This window comes from Parasteatoda tepidariorum, chromosome 3 (assembly GCF_982258835.1).
Source record: "Parasteatoda tepidariorum strain Cologne lab strain chromosome 3, Ptep-v5.0, whole genome shotgun sequence".
NCBI lineage: Eukaryota > Metazoa > Arthropoda > Arachnida > Araneae > Theridiidae > Parasteatoda > Parasteatoda tepidariorum.
The window spans coordinates 99,006,478-99,027,849 of NC_141757.1; the positions used below are offsets into that span (position 1 = coordinate 99,006,478).

General features: G+C 27.1%; 1 protein-coding gene across 2 annotated transcripts in view; it reads right to left on the reverse strand.

Annotated features, from left to right (window-relative positions):
- The window catches only part of LOC107444955 (uncharacterized), a 124,621-nt gene that overhangs the window by 81,589 nt on the left and 21,660 nt on the right, over positions 1–21,372 (reverse strand). The window contains exon 2 of one of the 2 annotated variants that reach the window (XM_071183628.2): positions 14,881–14,999. The exons of the other annotated variant lie outside the window; for it this stretch is intronic. The gene's annotated coding sequence lies outside the window, so the exon portion shown is untranslated. The remainder of the gene's footprint in view (positions 1–14,880; positions 15,000–21,372) is intronic. 2 annotated transcript variants of the gene reach the window in all.

Genomic DNA, 21,372 nt, shown 5'->3' on the forward strand with positions numbered 1-21,372 from the left:
TTCCCCAATGAAGAAAGTTTTGTTTAGTTCTAGGTTAGTAGAACGAACGTTTAGATTGCTTTTACTATTTTAGATGTAACAGTTGGAATTGCACATTATTAGATGAGTTTTAACTATTCATAAAGATATTTTATTAATTCTTATAAAACCGTTTCCCTTATAACACATTTAAAAAATGAAAAGTTGATTTCAAATGCAATATTTATTTCTCAAAATAGGAAAAGAATGCGACTTTGACATAGCCTTGCCTTTGGCATAGCAATATGCAAAATCGCGTTGCGCTACTTTTCTTACAAAGTATAGTGCAATGCATTCATTTACTTGTGGTTATTTAAGGTTCCACAAACTATTATAAGATTAGAAAATAAGAATTAGAAAATGAAATAAGCAAAATAATATAGCTAAACTGCTGAGAATGGCAAATGTTTTATTTTACATAAAATATTTTCTAATCTTATAATCGCCTTGTTTTCCTAACCCATGAAGTAATATTTGGAAATTTTGTTGCAATAAGTTACCACAAAGAGTGACAATTAATAGGTTACCAATATAAAGTTCAATTTTTTTTAAAGCTATCATTTCTAGGTCAGCGAAACAAATGTTAAAATACTTTAAATATTTTATGTATTACACTTTACAGATATACATTAATTCTTACGAGAACAATCGGTTGATTATATTTTTAAAATTTATAATCTGTATTCATTTAATAGATTTAGCAAGTCCTAGGCAAGTCATAGCATGATCAGAAAATAAAAATTACGAAATAAAATAAGCTTAATAAAATCGCTATACTTTTAAGAATGGTCGATGTCTCTTTTACATTAAATACTTTGCAATCTTATAATCGCCTTCTTTGCGCAACCCTATGTAGCAATATTTAGAAATCTCGTGGCAATTCATAAGTTACCACTCAGAGTTGCAATTTATAAGTTACTAATATAGAAATTAATTAGGGACTTAAACTCCACAATGAAATTTTTTTTGTAAGATGTCATTTCTAGGTTAGTGAAACAAACGTTAAATTTCTTTTACTATTTTGAATGCAATATTTGAAATAGCATATTATACTATACTTAAATATTATTGCTTATCGAAACGTTGCATAATCAAAACACATTTAAAAAATGAAAAAAATTTCAAATGAAATAGAATGTGACATTGATTTCGCCTAGACCAATCAACGTGCAAAATCTTGTTGCACTAAATTTCTTACAAAACCGAGTGCAACGCATCAACATCATTTCATCAGAGAGGATGCCGCATGCGGTCATTTTTCTGTTCCACAAAATATTTAAAGATTGCTCTAATACAAAGTAACAAAATTGAAAAATGCCATGCATTTTGATTTAACCGATTTACATGCCATTGCGGTAGAGAAACGACCTAACGGTGGATGAAAGTGGTTGCAAGTCCATTCCGAAATGGTTACAAGTTCAAGGCAAAACGTTACCCCCTTATTCGCCACACATTCAGATTGACAAGTTGAGACACACAAACCTACAATTTTCTTGAACTGTTACTGGAACTTCGACTCACCTTGTTTCATTAGGGTTATAAGTTAAGAAATCGTTACCCATCTCAAACATGACGAGACAGAGCATTTTCGAAGAATAAAATCTAACCTAGGCAATAATAAATAAAGCTTTCTTCCGAACAGGTTTGGGAACAACCCTTATTATGCAATCGCAAACTAAGAAATGAACAATTAGCTTGTTGAAAAAGTGCAAAGGAAAATGAGTATTATATGTTAAATAATTATCTTAATTGTGATATTTCTTAATCTGCTTGTTTGTAGTAGCAATTTTCGGGCAATCCTCTTTTATGACTGTTCTTCGAAGACTGTCATCCTATTAAATATCGCTTTGTAGAAAATAACTTACAACTATTGCGACTCTGTTACAGTTATTTGCGACTCTATTACAGTATTTCTGTGTATCTTTAGTCAATATGAACATTGCAATAATTTTGCGAAAAAGGAAAGCATATGTTTTACTAATGTAATTTGATGTTTGAAAAATTATCCCCAAGCAGCTATGTTCGAATTCATAAAAGTCTAAGCTCCCCAAATGGTTGATTTCTTTTTTTAATATTTTAAATATTTGAGCTATAAATCTGTTTTAAGAGTCCAGATAATTTTTTACTTCAAGATAATTTATGTAATTTAAAATTATATCCTTGTTTGCATTTAAAATACTCAAACTGTGTGGGTTTTTTTTCCTGGCTTTAAGAAAAATCCTCAGTTTAGTTGAATAAATGTGTCAAGCATTAATGAAAAAAAAAATTTTAAAGTTTAGTTTTTGCGTTGAATGACTTTTGCTCAAAATCTTTTTAGTTAAAAGTGTTTCTTTCTAATAAATAAATCCAAATAAATTCAAAAATATCGATGATTAAAAAACATGCTATAACTCGAAGCTGAATTAAAAATCATATTTAGAACTCTTGGGGCAGTATAATAACCCATATCTTCAAATCGTTTAGGACTTATTAAGCATTTTTTGGAGACATGATTCATTATTTCCATGCAGAATATAATAATCTTCTGTTTATTGCACGGTCATGCCGTAGAAATGTAGAAAAAAGAAAATAACTCATCTGAAAATAATACTAAAGAAAAATTAGATACAAAATCGCCACCTTTCGAAAAAGTTTGGGTAATTACCACATTGTTGTTTGAATAACTTGAATTAAATCAAATTAAATTATGAGAATTAAAATGATGAGTATTAAATACTTCTATCAAATCGCAAAGTTTTTATCCTTACAACAATAGTTTAATTATGTATGTGAGATTATTATACTTAGTTCTCAGTGTCGTTATAGATTAGTAAAAATCAAAAAACTAAGAGGTACTTAGAGAACAAAAAAAATGCAATTGAATGGAAAAAAGCGCTTGGATCAAGTCAGAATTTGGCAAAATGTAATTGATTACAAATAATCAAATTCTCATAATCAAAATTAAATTTAAAAAGAATTTTGCCTAATTCCTAAAACAATTGAACTAATTTTTTTTGTTAGCATAAATCTTCATTACCTGTCATTGCAACAAATGATTATTCATACTCACAATTACAACTATATTAGTAAATTATGATTACCTGTAATCATACACGATCAAAAGCGATTGATTAGTAATCAATTAAATTTCTCCCAACTGTATTTAGGTATTACTTTAATAAGGACAGTAGGTAATGCATTGTAATACGTAATAGGTAAAGCAATAGATAGCACGTGACGCTCAGCAATTGGAAACATTAATAATAGGCAATACTTTTAATAAATATACTTTTACTTTCAGAATTTAGAAAAAAATCTCAAATATCATTCACATAATTCGATAGGCAAAAACTCGACCCCATTAAATATTCCACCATATTGCTCGAATTCTAAGAAAATTCAGAAACATTTAAATAATACATTTCCTATGTTTCTCTTTTATAGGCAATTCATTTTTAAGAGCACGGGGCATTGGGGAAGTTTATAAAACACTTGTAACATCATTCTACTCAAACCCATTATTATTTTAATGACCTGTCTGGTTCCTGAAGATGTTTTTCAATCATAAAATTACTTCAGTTCTTTTTTTTAAAATTAACTTTTAGAACCAGCACAATAAAAACATTTCCCACTCCTACGCCAGACATGAAAAGGGTCAGTAGCAAGCAATATGTATCTAATAAAAAAACTAACATTACAAATGAAAAACGAAAAAAACTCTCTTAATATTCAAATGACGTATGGTTCATTAAGTGATTAGTATCACGTACATTTTAGTTAGGGTTGCGGTTGAGGTGGGCGAAGCGTCATAAAACGTAGCTAAATAGGTGTGGTGAATATACGTCAGAATATGGGTCATTACATTATTTCAACAAGGCGCCAAATGATCCAGATTTCGTTCCGCGAATCTTTTTGTCCTTAAAAATGACGTAACTAAATGAAATATCAGTTGACATTGGAGGTAACGGGACAATGATTTTGTGGCTTCTTTTATGTTTATACCAGCATGTATTGGCCACAATTCGTTAGTAGAGAAAAATCAAATTTGTAAACTAAAGAGTAGGAATAATTTGAAAGTTCCACGCAGTTCTGGGTTTTGATGAACAGTACAATACTGAACAATAGTTTTGGCACAGATAAAATTCCTTCAATAAATCATAAAATAATTTTTACAAAAACTTTACTTACTTGAAGAGTATTAAATTAAATGCAAATATGAATGATAAGAAAATAATGCTAGGAAAATTGTAGAAGGAAGATAAAACTTTTAGTTTTTGCATCTAACAAAAGTCACAATTTAAATAAAAAGATCAAAAATACGAGTAAGATTTTTAAAAATACTGTAATTTTGGTTGTTTTTTTTAAGAACTGTAAAAGATTGTACTGTACACAATTTTAGGCAAAAATGTAATTGCTCACTATTTTATTAAATAATTTATCCATTTCATAAACTTTTACTTAAAGAGAATTTAATTAGAAGCAAATATAAATAAAAATAGAACCTGGAAAAATTGTAGCAGAAAGCTGAAAACTTAAGTTTTTGTTTCGTCTAAAAGTTGCAAATTAAATAAAAAGTTACACTGCAAAAATAAAAGTAATATTTATAAAATTTCCGAAATTTCTTTTACGATCAGTAAAATATTGCACACAATTTAGGCACAGATGAAATTTCTCAATAAATTATAAAGGAACATAACCTTTCCTTAAAGTTTTACTCAAAATGTTATTAGAAGTGTGTATTAGATTATAAAAAAATATCAAGGTAAAGAAAAAAAAGAGAAAATTTTTAGAAGAAGTCTGAGATCTTCAATTTTAGCTTCACATAAAAGTTGCAATTTACAATTAGCAAACGGAAATTTTAAGCAAATCATGTCGAATAACGTAGTCCTATTTTTGCCTGATGATAACATAGCTTTCATTGCTTTTACATTTCATTTGCAACTCCAATGGCTCCATGCTGAATGGAATTTAGAAAATCTGCAGATTAAATCTGAAAACCAGTCCATTTAAAAAAATTTCAACTGATATTAATCATTTATGATGTAGCATAGAGTTTTAGTAAGAGTTGTCATTCTAAACTAAGAAATGTAAAATAGAAACGAACGATGGATTTAAGGTAAAATATAAGAACAAAAAATTAAATAATATAAAATAATAATTGGCTATTAGACAACAATTTCTTTAATCAATTATACAATCAATATTTAATCAATAATATATTATTGAAAGAAAAATTTTAAGAAGTGAACTCATCATGGATAATAAGAAACAAAATTGTGAACTTGGTGGTTTGATTTAAAAGAATATTAGATTAACAAAATCATGATAGTTAGCATGTTTAGGTTTTATACAAAGTATGGACGAAAATAAGGCTTTGAGAAAAATTTTAAATTACAAACTAATGAACTAAAAATCCAGAAGAAAATCAAAAACAGAAAATGTTAAATAGAAAAATGAAAGATTTAACAGTAAATAAAATATCAAGTTCGAAAACCAAGGCTATGAAGAGAAAGGATTGGAACACCGTTGTGCGTCATTCCAAGGTCCACAGCGGGCTGTAGCGCTATAAAAGAAGTCTCTTCAGTAATTCTGTACTAAGTCTACGAAAAATCATTAGCTATAACACATTCCCAAGCAACTCCAGCACAGATTTAGGTTATGTATACAATTATGTACGCAATTATGCATGCACAATGAATGTAATAATATATACAATTATATACGAAATTATATAAACAATTATGTACATAATAATGCATACACAATTTGCGTAATTATATATACAATCTAAAATTTAATTCAAAACATTTTGTTTTGATAAAAGTGTGGTTCAAACATTTTTTATAATTTTTTTTATTTCGAGATTCAAATATATATACAAATTAGTTCGTTTAAAAATTAAACTACAGTGTGTTTTTTCTAAAATAAAAATTATTTAATTAGCGTTTGAACTTCCGTTTCTTTCAATAAAACTATAAATATGTGCTGTGATGTTTTTTTCCTCCCTACTTTATCCAAACAAAAATTTGTTGACTTAGTCATTCTGCCATATGCGAATTCACTAAAGCTAACAATATTAACACAAAACTTTAACCCAAACAAAATTAAGACTAACAATATTAAGATTTATTTTTTTATACTAACGTTTCTGTATACCTTAGTATTTATTTAAATTAAATTAGACTCGTTATAATAGCTGCTTCGAAGTAAAAAAGAAAGAAAAAAAAATCTTTTTTCTTTTGGGGGAATGACATTTATTTTGCAATGAAGTAAAAGAGGAAAAAAAAAGGATTAGCGATCTTAGCACTCAGCAGCATAACTTTCGCTCCAATGTTTGCTATCTCAATAGCATCATCACAAATACTTAAAACTCCTTGATGCGGAAGTACCATTTTGCACGTGTCTTTTGTCTTCTTTACTTAAAAAAACGCTTGTGTGACGTCACTTACACTTCATACGTAACTTGAAATGCGTAATCTTTGAAACATCGACATTATCTGGAGCACTTAGCGCTTTTCCAACAATGCTCTTTTATTGACAACGTTTTCAATAAATTAATTATGTGATTGTGACATGTTCTGTGATGTTTCAATGCGACTTTTTTTTTTTCATTAACAAATTATTTACTTTTGAGTTAGCTGATTTTTATCTCCTCCCGACATCGGTTTGATCTTGAAAAAAAAAAGTACAAAATTCGTCTAATGTAGTTTTCTCATTAAGCAATTGGCTATTTGGTAAAAATCATCTTGAAAAAAAGAAACTACCAAGGATAACTGTGAGCCGCTGGTTTTATTGTTTTTTCTTAGTTCTTTTACTTTATTTATTTTGACAAATAATGTATTGAACGCATTTTAAAGGTCGTTCGTATGTTTAAAAAAATCTAAATTTTCAAACTATTAGGGGGACTGGAAAGTAATGTCGTTTCTGTGCATCTGATATATCAAGATTCTATATTTAATCAATAATGTATTCACCCTCGTTAGTAACTGCCTTTCAATGCCGGATCTATAATGAATAGAAATGAATCAGAAAAATGAATTGGTTTTTAAGACGAACGAACATTTAATGCTTCGAAACGACATTACTTTCCGGTCCCCCTAATATTTATAATTTGAAATAACGATTATTGGTATTATATAACTCCCATTCTTATTTATTCACAGTGTATACATTCCCTTAGTTGTTTTATCTTTCTATTCATATAACATAAATATTTTCAACAAAAAAAATAAAAAATAACACACACACACATTTTATTACATATTTTCATAAGCAATGCATTTTTTCATACAACTAAAAGTTTTCATGAATTACAGTCATGATATATTCATTATTTTTAAAAGATAATGCATATTTATTTGTAATAAATGCCTATTAATTTTTTTCGTCTTTTTTAAATAGCTATATATTCAAATTTACACACTATTTGCTTATTACAACTGAACACATTTACAAAACACATCATTCATTTTAAAGTTTGGTTTAAGAATTTTAATCTCAGGCAGCATATCCGCATTTTTGAATCATTTTAAAAAAATGCATTAAAGTCAAAAGATCTTAACCCTTTGACGCAGATGGAACACCGGTGTCCTTTATGCATATTTTTTTTTCTGACTCTCAAATTACAAGTAAAAATGCATTTTAGTATTATTTAATTATAAAAAAACAGTCTTTTGCTCACTAAAAAAATCTGTTAGATTATCGGAAAATTGGATTTGTGCTAAAATATAAAACTCCCAAAAAGTAGTTTGAAATATTTTATCTTTCATTCCTATTCGAAAAATCCTCAATAATTGATTTTGAAAATTAAAAAAAAAAATGTCATTAATGAATAGCTGTTTGTCTAAGAATTAAATTATACTAAATGCAAATTTTGGAAATTATAATTTGGAAGTGAGCCGTGTTTGGAAGATTTTACCTTTAACGCAGAAAAATACACCAGTGTTTCATGTTGCTTTTCTTAACCATAAATTATTTAAATGCTAAATATAATATTTTTTACTTATTTTGATCTAAATGTATACAAAATTTAAAAAAATATTAAAAATATATTTAATAAAAATTTTACGTCAAAGGATTAACCAGCAATTGTATTCATTCGTATCTTCATAGTAACAAAGCTTTTATAAGAATTGATAGCAAAATACTGGAAAAGGCATAAAGATACTGGAAATGTTTCTTATTTAACTTCCATATTAGTTTTAAAAACCACAAAAATATCACAATTTGATGAATTTTTAAAAAAAAAAAAAAAAAAAAAAATTATTTAGTAATTAACATATTTTAGGTTGTTCTCATTTTGACTCCCTTTTAATAACTTGATCCAGTGTTTTGACTACTATTTTAATGCGAGACAGAGGAAAAACTCAGAATCAATTCAAAATTTTTCTGTTTGTGCAAAAACATTTTTTCGTGCTAACAAAAATATCTCTTTTCAAATATTGACCTTTTATGAAATGCAAAAATAATACTAAATTATATAACTTTATATAATCTACTACCAGATGATAACATAGTTACTTCAAATAATAAATAGTGGAGAAAATAGTGGATTTTCTTTTTCAATTTTTATTTTAATTTTCCTTTTTTTTTTCCTTTTGCTTTAATAAATGTTAACTTACATAATGGGTATTCCTTTATGAATAATATATTAATACATATATTTAATAAATAATGTAATTAATATATTTTTAGAGTTCTTATCGCAGAATATTTTTTAGAAAAGTTTTAAAATTTAGGTCTTGTGAATAGAGCTTATGTACAACAGAGGTATCAAATTATATTTCAACGAAGAAAAAACTAAAACACTATAGAAATCTAACGAACCACTACTGAAGGAGGCGGGACTGTAAATAATGAAACCTTGTTTGGTTGAAGGAGGAATTAAAAGGTGGTTATTATCCTCCAAGTTTCATCAAGTAATCGAACTGGTTTTAACAAAATTCTGATTCAACAGATTTAGATGGTGTTTTCGTTTTTTTCTCGTTTTAATACTAATTTACAACGATACAATGCTTATATTTTTTTAACTTCATATTTGATGCATATTCTAAAAATATATATTGCGGACACATTTAAGATTTCTTAAGTGTGCCCTCCTGTACACTTTAAGAAATCTTAAATGTTTATTCTGATTTTTATTGATTTTTTATGTAAATTAAAGATCTGCTTCAGTTGCATACATTCTTATGTTTTTCCGGCGTCAAAAATACTTTGTTTTCAAGTGTATTACATGTTTTCATACAAAAATAATTTAATTCAAGCCTTAAAAAATCGAGCAACATTCTTTGCAATGCACCTAAGGGTGGGTTTTGCATTGACTTATCTCAATATTAAAGCAAATCATTTGATTTAAGATTTTCTTAAATAGTATCTCTCAAAAACATAAAAAAATATCTAGAGTAATGTTTTATTGTTATCGAAGCATTCTTATTACTCTTAAGATCACACGAAGTTAACAAAGATCTGAAAGTTTTGGCTATTATGAGCTTAAAATTAATTTTAGTTATAATGGCATTTTCCTGTAAATTATTTAATTCTTATTTATCCTTTTATTTTCTTATTTATCCTTTTAATTCTTATTATCCTTTTTATTCTGTTTATATTTTATAACGAGGATTATATATGTTTATTTATTTATATATATACTTACATTTTGTTATATTTGTATTGTTTTAGTTATGAAAGTATTTAATATTACAAGTATTCCGTTATCTTAAAATATTTTTAACTATTGAACTGTTTATGTTTGACTTATGTCATTTCAGCTATGTTTGTTACATTTAAAGGCTTGAGACAAAAAATGTCCCTTTAATGTGTTATAAAGCTGTATCATGATGAAACTACGTATGCATCATTTTATTATGATGCATATGATTTGATATAAATACATGCATCTTACAATGCATAGCGTGATACTATAGTATTTTATGATATGGATAATCATAAAAATACAGATTTACAATTATTTACTGGCAAATAAATTACATTTACTGCAAATATAAATTTTCAGTAAATTTGAGTTAACTTAAGTAATTAAAACTAACCCAAACTAATTATTTTTTAATTCGAAATCAATGTTAAAAACTAAACTAGGTTCAGTTTTTTGTTTATACATGTAAACTCCTATCATCAGAAGAAAAAAAAGAAAAAAAATCCTATCCATATAGAAAAGAAAACGAAGGAAAAGGGGGATAAAAGAAAGAGATGAATTTGAAAAAACAGGTGTAAGGATGGAAATGCTTTGAAAATCGAACAAAATTATTAATTTTAGATTTTATCGAAATTCAATTGAAAACTAAATATCTTTTAATACAATAAAAAAATATGATATTTTTTTATTGAGTATTCTCAATTTTCATCCTAAAATCTGTTTATTGTTATGAGCTAAATATAACTAAGAAGCAATCATGGGGTAAGTGAATGGAGCGAGCAGGGGGTACGCCTTCTAATGTTGCTTCATATTTCGATCCCATTCAACAAATGGGAACATCAGTCCAAAATTTTATTGATCGGATTATTGATGCACGCAGGCGGACATTCTCAAAGCACTGAGGTCAAGAGTTAGCAGACAGGCATCTTAGGCCCGTCTGGTTTTTAATTCAGGTCAAAGAATTAGAGGGAGAAGAATGAATCATCTTGTTAGCAGGTATTTCAATAAAACAAAGTGGTTAACATTAACTTTTCTCATCACGTTCATTAATACCATGAAAGTACTTAATGTAACTATTTTTTTTTTAATACTATAAGTGTGGATAGTCAAAAATAAGCACATTAGCACTTTTTTTGACACCTTGGTGACTAGCAATATATATACTTATATAATTTTAAAGAGAAAAGAGGAATAGTAATTTTCTCATCGGTAAGACGTTAGCAATTTATTTTTAATTTAAATTATAAACAATTTTATTTTTTCATATATTTTAAAGATAACGTTAGTGATGTTTGTTAGCTTATAGCTTTATTTGATCGGGGGGAAAAAAAGAGTTAATTGAACGTGCTTTAATATTTAATTATTTTTTTTATTCAAGGTGCTGGATATAAGATTAATTAATTTAATGATCAAATTGAACATGATGGCATGGGCTGATTACTTCTCCAAATTAGTATTTCTAACTTATATGAAATAATGAGTTCATTTCGTTTATTATAAAGATTTTAAAAAGTGATTATATAACACAAAGTAATTAAAATCAACAGTAATTGAAATTTTAAAAAAAAAATTGTGAACTGAGAAGCCAAATTAATGGAGAAATAGTAATTAGTTCAGGAGAAATATAAAAAATCGCCATGCGTTTTATTGACGAAAATGATGCTCAATTCATTTTAATGATAGGTACTGGTAATTTAGAACTAATTGCTCAGTTTATGTCTTTCAATTTTGCTCGTGATTTTTCAGGATTGTTCAGTACCTATTTAATTGATAATCGATTTATTTTTTTTTACCTCGTATGAAAAACTGTCATTCATCTAACAGATAAAGCTTTATAAATAACATGTAAAGAAACTTTGTAAGAAAGGTTTATGAAATATAGGCACTATTTTTCCGTTAAAGACTCAAAAATTGGTATCGAAAATGACTTGAATAAATGAATTTTTAAATGAAAATTCATTCCTATGTAGTTAAAGAAATTATAAAAAAATATTAAGCAAATAACTTTTGTAAATATAGAGCATTATTCTCCCTTGTAATACATTTAGTGTTTATATCTCTGGGTTTTACAAATATTTATTTTATTTAAATAAATATTTAAAAAAAAACAGTAAAATGTTTGTTTCAAAAGTACGAATCAGGAAAGATTCTTTAATTTATAACATATTTTCTATAAGATTATTTTACAAAGAGTAAAAAATCATTCCCAAGTGTCGATTTATGACAGAATTGTTTTACACTGGTCTGATATTGATTTTAACTGTTACTCATTTAACTTTTAAACTGATTTTCATTTTAATTTTTATACCTTTACCTTTGATTTTGTATACCACTTTTTTTGGCATTCATCAAAGTACGCTTTTAAGTATTGATTTGCAAACATTTTTAAATTTTAAATGAATTTCATAACATTTACGTCAATTTTGGACAAATATATTTTAATGATTTTAATCTTAGGGTATATCTTATCTATACTTGTTATTTTATCAATTTTGTCTTTTTACATCTTTATCCTATCTTTTATCCATAAATAAATTTATAACTTGAAATTTTATGCATGTTAATGGCTTTGTACAGTCGATTTCTTATTTTAACATAGTGTTTTAAAATTGTAATGTTTTTACAATTTTCATTTTTACTGATTTTTACAAATTTTATGTCCTTTCGGACAGGCTTGTACTAATGTGTACTTTTACCTTGCGTGTAATTCCTAACTATTTACTTTTACCCAGCAACTAGCTCTCCATTCGATCCTATTGATACCTTACTTCAAGTGTAGTATCTAGTAAGTAAAAATGGGTTTGTGATGTTAGATATATTACGTTACTATAAGGGTCTGTTGGCCTGAACGTAACAACACCAAACACGACCAATATTGTTTTAGTTTATTTTTACGTTAAATTTTTGAACGATATGTTAAATTATAAGTGTCCTTTGACCTTCTTTCTGATGTATTTCAAAGTTTTAGAGGCTTGTTGCCATCGTTGTTACTGTAAAATTTTTAACATTTTATTTCTATGTACTTGCTGCCAAGTTAAAAATTGTTGTTCCATTGTATTCGGCGTATTGGCATAGGCCGCAGTAAAATTTTCAATATGACAGAATATGTTTTTTATTTTATAATGCAAAATGCATTTCTCATTGAATATGTAGCACAAATCATCATGCTCTTTCAACGAGAATCATGTGCGTGCCGTAATTGCATATCATTTACTTCATACAAAATTATTTAAAATACTAAATACAAATACGCATCTCAAAAGAATACGGAACTCTTATAGCTGCTTAAATATAATATTTATTTATGTATTTGTAATTTACTAAAAACCTTTCAACTGTTGTATAAAATAATAACTATTTTAAAACATTTCCCTTAATTTCTCAAAAAAAATTTTTAAAAAAGGTAAGTAATTTGAAAAATGTGTTTTTAATATGATTCTAACAATAAAACTTAAAAAACGTAATTTGAAAATACATAGATTTATCCAGATTTAGATCTTATGGAAAAATGATTAAAGCACTCAATTATAAGGAAACGTGAGACAGTAAATTGTTATTAAGTTTGAAAAATAAATCAATTTCTTACCAAAACTTTCAAGTTACAAATGTTACATAAATCAAAGAGACTACATCTTATTTTAAGAAATCAAAAAGGTCCTTTTTTGCAAAGTTGTCGAACATTTTTGTCAAAAAAATTTAGAACACTTTTAAAATTTGCTTCAAGGAGTATTTCAAGCCACAGAATTCTTACATATGAAATATTAAAAAACATCAGTTTTGGAGCATTTTCTAATGTTTACACAAAATTGAATTTTTTTTTTTTAATAAATATACTTTTTTTATTTTATTTAATAAGCATTTTTTTAAATATTGATTAGAAGTTTTTTTGAAAAACTAATCGCTTATTAAAAAGTAACCCGATATACACAAGCAAAATCAGTTTAGTTTTTGCTAATAACTTACGTGAAATTTAATATAAATACTTTAAAACAGTTTTAAAATGTGATATATAGCTTTTCTTACTACAAAACTCACAATGAAAATTGCATCAGTATTTTGAGAGTTATGTTTTAACAAAATATGGCGGTATAAATCAAATTTACAAAATTTTTGAGCTTCAAAAATAAATCAAGGAATTATTGAGTCACAAATCTAACGCTAAACTGTTGCTTGATAAAAATTACCTCTTAAATTATAATTAGTAACTCTTTAAAGAAAACTGACATTGTAATTTCGTGCATAAAAATATGAAAATTTACAAGTTTTATTTTACAAGTAATAAATATATTCTCATTTAAGAATAACTGTATCTGCATTTTGATACTTGCGATTTAAAAAAAAGTCAGGTTAGTAAAATTTGCATATTTTAGAGTTGGAAGGATATCCTAGATTTATTAACATTCATTTAACATTTTTCTAAATAATGAACCCCAATTACTTCTAAAAATAATAACTAAATATTAAAAAAAAAAACATATCGTAATTTTGAGACGAAAAATTTTACAAATTTGTGGTATAAATTGATCGATTTAAGTGCCTTAACTCAAGCCAATGTATGAACTATTAAAGTATTACTTTAAACGATATAATACATATTATTCTAAATTTTTAACTGTTGATTTTTCAACGAAATAAATTGTTATTCTAAAGAGAAAAGAACAATAAACCTTTTTATGGTTCCGAAATTTAGGTTGATAGATTTACCATCGTTGATTTTTTTTTTTTTTTTTTGTACCCAGTGTTTTGAACTGTTGAAATACTATTTTAAATAATATTGTGATTATTATTCTAATTATATAAGTCTTGATTTTCTTACAAAATGCAATATTATTCTAAAAGCACATAAACACTGCCTTTTTTGGTTCAGAGGCTTTAAAAGTGAATCAATTTTTAGTAACAAACCAGTATTTTTAATTAATGATATACTGATATAAATAATGTAATACATATTATTCTAAATATATAAGTATTGATCTTAACTACACAATTAGTTATTACTCTAAAGGTAAATTGACACTATCTATTTTATGGCTCAGAAGTTTTAACAATTTATTAGATTTTGGTAATCAGAAAAAAATTATCTTATGCACCGTTAGTAAACGATATGGTTGCTTAATGAAAACAAATGCTTTTAAAGATATTATAGCAAAAAATACCTCAGCTCCTACGCAACTTTATGCAGTAGCGGGGGTGTTTGTTTATCATGACGTCAGATGGTCAATTGTTCTTACCTTGATGGGCAGAGGGAACATTGCGAAAGACGGCGCGATCAAAAATTCCGTGCGGTTCCTGGATTCCCTACATCATTTCCTATTGGCCGGATAAGGATCACGTGATGTAAAGGCGCTATCTGAGGAAAAAAATAACGAAAATATATTTTTATTTGTTTCATTTTCGTGGATTATGACTTTTTTCCTGGACCAACTTCATCCAATCATCGGGTAGATGTAGATAAGAAAGACAGTTTAGGGTGCTCCCACGAAGATTACCTTGTCATTAAGGAAAGAATAAAATGTCTAGATAGGCATGATGAAGCGATCCTGAAAATGTCATGCAGCAAAACATTTCAGCCCAAAATACAAGCTTATATTAAGGTACTAAAATAGCTTAGTTGACAGTTCTATCAATAACTTGGCGAATGAAAATAAATTGTTGAAATTAAAACAAAGTCATAATTCAATTTTATTAAACGTTTAGATATTTTGATATTAAAATAATTTTCTATTAAACTAGGGAAATTAAATCTTACATGCTTAGAACAATATTTTAACAACCAGCAAAACATTGAGACCGAAACAAAACTACAGTAAGGTATTAAAATAGCTCAATTAACAGTTCTGTAAACAGGTGAATATAAATAAAATGCTAATAAACATCAGTTTAAAAAATAATGATTTAATATTTTAATACTAGCCGCCTTTGGTGATCAACATGGTCACCTTTCTAAATTATCTTGAGCAACATAAGAACTTTAATGGTAACCAAACCGAATGCACAGCAGAACTATATTTAAATATTCTATATCTTCAACCCCTTTTCCGATTCTAACATTCTAATTAGCTCAAAAGAATACATTGATTGACCAAATTCTTTTCATGGCTTAGCTGTGGCAAGGCTGAAAGCCTATGTGTACTTAGACGAAAAGGAGCAAAAACTGGTACGTAAGACGTTTCATTCTAGCATTTTTTCACTTTTTTCACAATTTGTGTCACTACCGAGATTTTTTTTACAATTGTAGCAAGTCTATAACATTTCTCCTTTCCCAATTCTTTGTTTCTTTCCCATTGTCAAATAGTTTGAAGCAAAAAATAGATTTGCACCTCCCGAAAACTAGTCAAAACTGAAATAGTTTTTCTACCAGCTTTTCCGTCTCGCTTTCACACATAAGCTGTAACCTTCGACTTTGTCCACTCGGAAGTACTTTGATTTCAATTTCAACTATTTTCAATAGATGTCCGCGATAGTTCTGTATTTTTGAATTTTAGTAATAATTTAAATTCTATCCGACAGCCATTAAATCACACAAATCACCGTAAGTATAAGTTAGGGAACATTTCAGCATAGCAGGCAGCAGAAGTATTAGAGAGACTGGAAAATAATGTCATTTCAACGCCTTTGATATTTGTTATCAAGATTTTATTTTTAATCAATAATGTATTCATCCTCATTAGCAACAATCTTTCAATGTAGGATCGAAAATGAATCGAAATGGATCGAAAAAAAATTAATTGGTTTTTAAGACAAACGAATATTTAATGCGCCGAAACGACATTACTTTCCGGTCCCCCTAATATTGAAATTATTTCGCTCTCTATCATGGGATAAGAAAGAAAATTCATCCCTACAGTCCGTGACGTGCTGTGCTGTGTCTTCGCGCCCCACTCGATCCATAACTTGAGTATCCTATAATATGCATAGATGCTATTGATTAAAATAGCAAGATCCGTCACCAATAATTGGTATGGCAGTATGCGGTACCAAGCACCGTTTATGTTTAAAACTTCTACAGCCATTTTAGAATGGATCATAACTAAATCTAAATTATTACATAACTAGGTATTTTTTCTATATAAATACAAAATTTCCATTAGTAAATATTTAGCGTATAATTAGTCAACACTACATAAATTATTACTAACCTAAAAAATGAATAAAAACTATAGTGTTGCCAATACATGGAGAAATACCCAAGTATATGAGAGCTCATGAGAGAAATGTTTATAGACAATAGTAAAATAAATTTTTACATATTAACTGCCAAGGAAATAGCATAAAAAAAGTTTTTTTTTTTTTTTTCAATTTTAATATTACACGTATAAATAGGTTATTTCTCACAGTAATCTTATTGCGAAACATTTATATTTTCCTCTTAAAAGTGCATAGTTAATTGGAATAAAATCAAAATTTTTACGCATAATATTAAAAAATTATTCAAATAATTTTACTCATAATCTAGGACTAACTAATAATGAAGCAGATGGTGCATAATGCAAAATCAATACAAAAAAAGCTTTTATTTTTTACTGCAACTTGTATATATTGATTTGAAAATATATCTTCTAGTCATTATTCCAGTCATTAGTCAGTATTGTCATTTTATGTTATTTTTCTTTCATAAAAATTGGATTAAACAAGTTTAATCAAATTTCCAAAAATTTCATGTTATTTTTCTTTCATAAAAATTGGATTAAACAAGTTTAAAATCAGATTTCTAAAGTAACTACACTTAGCAGAAAAGAAAGATTGCTCTATAACTATGTATTCCCTGAAAATTAGCTAACTCTATCAACTCCGCAGGAAGAAAAAGAACACAATCCAAATCGAAGCATTCTTTCCATAGTTGTTATGAGTACATACTTATTATTTAATAATTATTAATTAGTTAATCAAGGTATTATTTCTGTTTTCAACATTACTTTTTAAAAAAAAAAGGGAATAGAGAAACAAGGTGTCTTGGGATATTCATCCACTTTTAGATGCACCTGAATAATTTTTTTTTAAATTTTTTTCTGCATATGCGCTGTATAAAGCAACTACTTCAATTATTCTTATCTGGCGCAGTTTTTATCATTATTTTCTTAATTTTAAAGCAATAATTTCGTTATCAGTTTAAAATTGATTCAAACGCTTTGTTTAATTTTTTTTTAATATTTAAGCTATAGCAAAAGTGGCACTAGACCTAGTATATATTTCGGACATTTACCAAGGGTCTAGTCATACTAGGTCTGGTTAAGTGCCATTGTGCGGTATACATTTGCCCGGTATATCCTACACTGATGTTTTTTTAAGGTCAAGTGCCACTGCCCGGTATACCCTACACTGATGTTTTTTTTAGGTCAAGTGCCACTGCCTTATATATTCGGATATATATTCGGCCCGATACTCCAAAACACTGATGTTTGTTCTAATCTATCATCAGTAAGTATTAAAATATCGAATAAATGTAATTATATCCACAAATAAAATAATATCAAATCGGATGTAATAAATATATCGGACATTCACCAAAGTGACTAATTTGATTGTCAACATTCACCGGTGAAAGTCAACAACCACCGATTTCGGTCATTCACAGTAACATTCACATCATTTACATAATAACCTCATCAGGACGATTATGTCATACTTTGCCTAAATAGCATCCGGCATTTCAAAAAATAAAAATAATTGGTTTTGTTGGCGATGATCTCGTAAGGCGATAAAGAATCATGCATAGTACAGGTAAGGAAGATATTAACCTCGAAGGAAAAGTGGATGAATACCCAAAGGAACCGAAAAACAAAAACTATTGTAATCTCATTCGAAAATAAACTACATATACCAGAAAGTGTGATCAATTGTCATTTATAAAATGAAGCGAAATAATAGAAGTTAACTTAATCTGGAATGACAAGTTCATGTGAACTTGTAATAAAACTTTAGAAACGTCCTTAAAAAGGAAGCCAGAGATTAATCTATTAAGCTTTCTATAAATCCAAATAAAAAAATCAACTATTGAAAAAAAATGTTCAAATACCCACGGAAATGTTCTATAAAAATTATTTAAGTATCACATCAGGGGGTGTTCCGTAATCACTGTCATCAATATATATTTTTAGAGCTTTTGACAAAAGCAAAATCTAAAAGTATGCACGAAAAAAAAGCTAATAAATTTATATAGAGATTGAAAACAGGAAAAATGTTTTCAAAACTTAGCAAATTAGTAGCAATAAAAGCCACGATACCCACTATATCAAGGATTCAAGGAAAGGAATTAAAATTCAATTACTGGAAACTACAAGTTTCACTCTGCAGTAAAACTTATTCTTATCTTTATAATCCCACTTTCCTCAATAATGATATGTTTCATGATATGTCCTCATTAAAGAATTCACAATTTTTTTTTTACCATAACATACTAACCAGAGAATAAACTTTTATTCAAGTTTTTTACAATAATTTTTTCTTCGTGGTTATAAGTAATATTTCACCTCGAGTAATTTACAAGACGAAAAACGTCGTCATTCCAATTGCAGAAGAAGTTCGTTTATGACGAAATATTTTGTCACATCCAGTAAATAAATTTTATATTATTTTGCATCCCCAAAATTTATAATTTCCTATTTTTAATCATTTTTGACATTCCTAAAAGATTTATATAAAGAAATTATATAAGGGATTTAGATAAAAAAAAACCAGTTTAAAATTCATTAGACCTAAATAAGTATTAATTTTTTTAAATTTTAATAAAAACACACTCTTTAAGTCCTCAAGGCAGATACGAAAAATATTATTACTTGAACTTTTTTAAATCATGCCAATGCAGAAGGAGACATTTCGTACAGTTTTTATTTAATTATTTATTACTTTATTCATAATTATTTAATTTATAATTATTTTATTCATAATTAAAGTGCTATAAAAGTACAGAAAATAAATTTATACTTACCGTTATGTGTACCGCCGTACATCCATAACAATAGAGTTCTTAAAGTAAATCAATATCAAAACGAGAAAATTAAATGAAGCGGTATATTTTTTCATCACCTATTTCATTCTTTTTATTATTTAATTTCTTTCTACTTTTATGATGAATTTGTGCAATAGATGTCTATTTATCAGATGTAAGAAAACACCCTTATCCAGTTTCCTACTTTTGTTTTCTTTTACGTAAACACAAATTGTGGTGCAAACACCCTTTTTCATTACATATCTTATAACGAGATTGTTTAGTTCGAATCGCGAGTTTCAGTTTCTAAGGAGCTTATTTTTTTGAATCTGACGCACGCGGACATTGAAAGAAAACAGATGATTAAACTGTTTTTCCATTTTATTTCACAACTAATCACTCTAATGAATTTTGATCACTTTATACAGTAATAAATAAAAGGAAGTTTTAGATAATAAACAAGTATATACAAATCCACACTATTGATCGTTATGGTAAAGCAACTGGTTTTGATCCTAAGTTATTCTTTCATGTATAATTTAAATAAGGCGTAATCTTCGATCGTTATTTTTTTTTTTTTTTTTTTTTTGGAAGGGGGTTCTGAAGTTCGCCAACCCCTTCCTTGTCCAAGAGAATGCGACTACACTGTACCAAACACAAAAAAAAAAAAAAAAAAAAAAAAAATATATGCATTCTGCTTGAAGAAAGCTAATGAATTGGAAAAATAAAGATAGATGAGAAGACAAAACAAATAAAAAAGAATAATTATTAGAGTACATATATGTCTTAAAATTCATGTCATATATATATATATATATATATATATTATAGTAGCATTCTTTCTATAAATATCGTGAAATTCTAAAGGTTTGATAATTCTATGCAGAAAAAAGTCATGAAGTGTTAATATATGCCTTTAAAAATGATAACATTGATTTTTAGTCCTCTAGTCATTTATTAAATTATTATTATCATCATTATTGTCTTCTAATTAAGCTATCTAAAATTGTTGCATGAACCTTAGCTGAAGAAAAAATTAATTTTTTTCAGTTTTGCCATCTTTTTTATTCTTTATATGTAACTATATGCTACTTTACTGTAAATGAAACAAATAATAACAGTCATTATCTTTAAACGATGATAACAGTGATGAAACAAAATTACCCATACATGTGGGTTTTATTTATGTTTCATTCTAATTTAAAATGAACGCAATGTAATTAAAATGGTATGAAAACCTCTAAAAGGTATAATTTTACTTTTAGATAAATTTTATACTCTTCTGTCATAATCAATCAAAAAAGTCGATTTAATTTATTATTTAAAATCACGAGATAAGACCAGAATTTTTTCTTCTATGTTTTATGTGATGAATCATTGCAAACAGTTTTGGTATAAGGATAAATGCATCAATTACCTTATTCAGAACACAAAAGGTTTAAGTTCAAATGTTACAGTATTTTAATTATATGGCTAATGGATTTAATTAAGATACTGCCAATAGATAAAGATATGATTTATAATGCATCCGTATTTTGAACACAAAATTTTTATGATTCAAATGTTTCAACATAAACATTTTACAGTAAAATCATACCACAGCATTTACATGAAGAGCATTTTTCGTGCTTTATAAATGAGCATTTTTGAACGCAAGAGTTTATAGCTCAAACGTTACTGCATTAACATATTTTTTACAGAGAAGTTTATGAATCAAATGTTATGGTATAATCATATTTAAATGCGCGAGCAATACAATATGTTAATTATTCACTATTTACGTAGCTTGGTTTTT